This window comes from Mesocricetus auratus, unplaced genomic scaffold (assembly GCF_017639785.1).
Source record: "Mesocricetus auratus isolate SY011 unplaced genomic scaffold, BCM_Maur_2.0 Super-Scaffold_100007, whole genome shotgun sequence".
Taxonomy (NCBI): Eukaryota; Metazoa; Chordata; class Mammalia; order Rodentia; family Cricetidae; genus Mesocricetus; species Mesocricetus auratus.
The window spans coordinates 49,052,623-49,058,115 of NW_024429191.1; positions in this window are offsets into that span (position 1 = coordinate 49,052,623).

Here is a 5,493-nt window from a genome sequence, read left to right on the forward strand (position 1 = left end):
CCTTTTCTGGTACAGTGCATGGTATGAAAAAAATCAAACTTATTCAGTCCAGTTCGTCCAAATGTTACAGGATGGGGCTTTGACAGATTAGGGCTTAAATAATTTTTAACACTTTTTGAGTAGTTTTTAAGGCACGTTTTTTAAAACAAAGAAAAGAAATGAGCTCAGCTTCTACGAGATTACTGTTTTCACATCCCAGGTATGAGTGTCATCATGTGGCGCTGGCTTATTCCTCAGGACCTAACAGCTCCATCAGGGTTCTCAGAACGACAGCACCTCACTTTTAAGTGTGTGTGTGTCTCTCTCTCTCCATGTGTATGTATGATACAGAATGTAACCCATCCCAACAACCTAGTGTGCTGTGCAGAGGACAGACCCGAGGACCAGAAGAGCAAGGCTCTGAAACAGGCTGCACTGTGTAGAGTACCTGATCTGGGCTGCCAGGTACTCACAGGTTGCTCTAGAAGCATGGGACCGGCTTGGGGTGAGCATGTTCCAGAGCCCTGCAGACTTGGGAATGGCTTGGGGTGAGCATGTTCCAGAGCCCTGCACACTTCTTCCTAGCCCTCCCAGAAGGATGGAGTGGGGAGGCAGTAAGGCCTTATCAGGTAGTATCAAGCAGGAGATGCAGGAACTCTGGTGGCTGGGAACTCAGGTTGGCACTGCTCCAGAGTTATTTCGTCTCATTTCTGGACTTGCGTTATTGCATTGATCTTCTGGTCTTCCTAACTGAATCTTTAGTTGTTATGAAAAGTCAAACTTTTGATTTCTGAACAGCATTTTCTCTCTTCTTCCCATCATGGCCCAATGGTGGCCATCTGGAGCTACTGTAGCTTTTGGGATATCTCTAGAGAATATTGGGAGTTTTGGACATCTTCTATTCAGGAATTCTCTTAGTTTAGTTGTCTTTACACCCAATACAGGATTGTGGCTATGGACAGCTGCTACTGATGACAATGGTGGGACAGGGTCATGTGACACAGCACTTTGATGTTGGGGACACAGAGGGCTGCTAATTTACAGTCCCAAATACAATCTATCTACTACAAGCCTTTCATTTAGTGACTCCAAAGTGCTCAGATTTTCTGCCTGAATAAATGGATTTTGTTTTGATAGAGGGTCTCACTATGTAGCTCTGGCTGTCCCAGAACATTCTATGTAGACCAGGCTGGCCACAAGCTCATAGGGTTTCTCCTACTTCTCTCCTCCTATCCCCCAAGTGTTGGGATTAAAGACATATGCCACCATGAAATGCTTATGGTATGCACACACACACACACACACACACACACATAGGTGTGTGTACTTATGATATATATGTATATATATATATATATATATACCTATATTAAAAAAATAGGGTTGAAGAGATGGCTCATTGGTTAAGAGTGCTTGCTGCTCTTACAGAGGACTTAGATTCAGTTCCCAGCACCCACACCAGGCAGCTCACACCCACCTAAGTACATTTCTTGGGGATCTGATGCCCTCTCTGGTCTCCATGGACACCTACACACACACACACACACACACACACACACACACACACACACACAGTGGGAGAGGTGGTTCAGGGGATAAAATGTTTGCTGTGTATAAAAGGTGACCAGAGACCAGATCCTTAGAACCTACATCAATGCTGGGAGGGTACAGAGGCCTGGCTGTAAGTCTAACACTCAGAAAGCAAAAACAGGGAAACTCCAGGGCAAGCTGGATAGCTAAAAGTCTTAGTTTCCTTTCTGCTGCTGTGATAAAACAGCCTGACAGAAAGACACGTGGGGAAGAGTTTATTTTGCTCATAGTCCCAGTTTACAGTCCAGCAGGGAAGTGAAGGTGACGGGAGTAAAACATCATGGTCGGGGCAGCAAAAAAAGAATCTGTGTCTGCCCGCTCGTGTGTTTGCTTGTGGTCCATTCAATTCTTCTACTCTTACATAGCTCAAGACCCCCTGCCTAGAACATGGTGCTGCCCACAGTGGGTTAAGTCTTCCTACAATGTTGTGGATTTGGTCTGGGTTCACACAGGTCCTTGGAAAGAAGGCAGAGGCACTCTAAGGATAATTTTAGCCTTTCCAGCTGCAGGAAAACTCAGCCTCTCCCTTAGCCCTAGGCTTTTTTTATTGTTTTCCAATTTACACCCTTAGCAAGTTCATTTCCATATCCCCAAACATCTTATCCAAGTCTTTCTAAGGGACAGTGCCAAATGCAAATTCTAGATTAAGGAATATCACAGTTTGCTGGATTTTTCCCAACCAAGTTGTGTATAGGCTTGGTACCCCTAGGAAACTCTCAGATAAGACTTCAAACAGAAGGTACTGGAGACAGGGTAGCAATCACAAAACGCAGATCAAAAGGGGGTGCAGAAATCTGTGGGGTCTCTCGCCATACTACATCAATAACTTACTTGAGACAATCCCCTACACACGTGTCACAAGCCGATCCAATATAGGCAGTCCCTCATTGAGGCTCTTTTCCTGTGTGATTCTAGGTTGTGTTAAATTGGTAATCCAAGCTAACCATTACACTAGAGTCAACATATTGCTGATTTCTGGGTTCAGCTGAGACCCTCAAATCTCAATAAAGGAGGTGAAGAGCCATTTAGGAAGACTCCTACATCAACCTCAAGCCTCTACACACACACTCACATGTCCCCACCTGTGTACACATGCACGCACGCGTGCACACACACACACACCCTCCACACACTTTTGCACAGGCATTGCACCTTTGGGAACTCTCACACGCAACTCACGTATGTTAAACAGAAGGTGCTGGACATGAAAGCAGATTAGGGCTATGCGCCCACACTCAGGAGCCAGTTACAGCTGTCTAGGAGTTCTCTCATCAATACACTCGCAAAAAAAAACAAAAAACAAAAAACAAAAAAAAAACAACAACAAAAAACCCAAGATGAAGATGAGCAGCAGCAGTAAAACAATGCTGGAAAACATTGAGAACTTCCACCAAATCTTGCAATCCCTCCAAGTTCACACTATAATCAATACAGCCACAGCAAAAACAAAATCCAACAACTCCAGTCTGGTTAGGGTGAGGACTGGAGTGTAGTAGGTCACAGGTATCTAGAAAATGGGTAGGAAGTAGGAGGAAGCACTCCCTAGCAGGCTGGAGGCCCTGGGTTTGATCCCCTACCCACACGAAAGGCTTGAATGTCTAATGGATCCACTGGCAGCCATGGCAAGCACTGAGCAAAGTCCTTGTGTTTCGTGCCTCTCGTCTGAACTGAGAACTACATGCATGTCTTACAGTCAGCGCTCAGACGGGTTCTGGGGAGAGGAATGACTCGAGTTAACAGACTCTGAGGAAAACGTATGAATCATCGGGTAGAAAGGAAGACAAGTCGCTCTGATGCCACCAGGATTCTTAGGCTTTGAAATGTCAGCGTGAGTCATAGCTGGTCATGTTTTATAAGTTAAAAAGCAATTCTATTGTGTATTATTCAGTGTGCATGATTGCTTCACGGGGGTAGAGAGGAACAATCTACTGCCATTTGACAGGCTGGTTGCTGAATGAGAGAAGAAAACCATTAAACAAAACACAGCAAGCAGTGGGTACCTCTTCCCCTCCCAGCACCGGAGGGGGGGAGGGGCCAAGATAACCATCTGTTATGCTTTGGGTATTGCTCAAATGTATTCCCTAAGGGCTCAGGCGTTGGGTGCCTGGTCCTTAAGGTGGTGTGACATTTAAGAGGTGGTGCAGGGAGGCCTTTGAAGGCACTGCCCTCAGAAAGGGTTACTGCTGGTGTTGAACAATGAATTAGTTCCTACAAGAATGGGCATCGGAAAGGAGCAACTGGGACCTCTGCATTGCTCGGGCTTCCTGTGACTGCTCTTGCAAGGGCCACACTGCCATGATCTCATCTGTTGGGGGTCCGTCATAAAAGCTGAGCCAATAGCAACACTTTGCCCTTGAGCCTCTGAAACCATGAGCTAAGCAGGACTCTTGAATTTATAAAGTTAGCAGGCTCAAACACCTTTTCACAGCAAAAGAAAATGGGCCATGCCCTAGCCTTTCAGAACACACAGGTGTAGCCACTACCACGAAAATCAGCCGTGTCCAAAGAGTACACGCATAGCCCAGTGTATACCCTGAGTACCAAGAACCAGAACTAGGAATGGAGACAGTCTGTTCCAGAACGTCCTAAGAGTAGAACACATATAAACCAGGCAGCTTTTGACCTTGGCAGAAAAAATTGTACCCATATCAGTTGCGAAATGAAAGCCCATTGTTCCTTTGTACCTGCAAAGCTGTTTTCTTTCCTCCTCCTGGGGCTCTGCTGCCAGCAGAGGGTGGGAGTGAATGGGAAGTAAGGGATCTTTCGTACCCTTTGACCACTCATGTTACCATGTTACCATTACCAGTTCAGCCTCAGAGCTAACTGGAGTCCATACTGAGGCCTCAATATAAGTCTCAACAATATAAGCCTCCTTCCTGCTTGGAATCCTTCCCTGTCCTCTGCCACCACACACAGCAGATCTTTCTTTCCTTAAGCAATTATTTAATTTTATGTGCATGAACTTTTGCCTGCATGGATGTGTCCCATGTGCATGCCTGGTGTCTGGGGGTGGGGGTGGGAGTGGTCAGAAACCCTGGAACTGGAATTGGGATGGTTGTATGAGCCTTCATGTGGATTCTGGGGCTCAAACCCAATCCTCTGCAAGAGAAGCAAGTGCTCTAAACCACTGAGCCACCTCTCCAGTCCAGTCTGGCTTCCTTTGAAGTAAGATCATGTCCATCCCTTTTACCACAGGCAGAGAGGAGGTCAGGTATGGAGACACACTCCTTTAATCCCAGCATGCAGGAGGCAGAGGCAAGAGGATCTCTGTGAGTTCGAGGCCACCCTGCTCTACATGGTGCTACAGGACAGGAAGGACTAGATAAAGAGACCCTAACTCAGAAAAAAAAAAGGAGAAAAAAAAGCTGGTGGTAGGGGGCAGCAAAGATTAATTAAGTCACACATTCTCCAACTCTTCCTATTTGAGATTCGAGAACTACCTTCCTTGCTTGGAGTTGGAAGCTGGGCCTCCCAACTTTGTAATCAACATGGACCCCAGGCACCCACATGGTCCCAGGCGAGTGACCAGACTCTGGTCATCCAAAGAGCCCTCGTGGAACCAGGAGCCATGGATACATGCAGAGGGCCATGATTTCTGGATCCATGGTCCTGCTGCAGCTGGCGTCTGTGGTGATGTCCATGGCCTGTGTTAGCATGAGGTCATTAGAACCATGCAGTGCTGAGCCCGCCTGCCCTTCACTGATCCTGGGATGGCTGGCCCTACCCTGAAAGGGAGAGCTCACCCTGGCACTGGGCACTCTGGAAAGATGACCCCACACCATAGGAGTGCACGTCACCTGGGTAGCACATTAGAGCTGACCCGTTGTTGGGGATGAAGGTGAGCCAGCCCTGAGGGTGTGAGAACAGCAGAGCTGACCCTGCCCCAGCCCCCTTGCCTGCCATGCGGTAGCAGGGGTGAAGGAG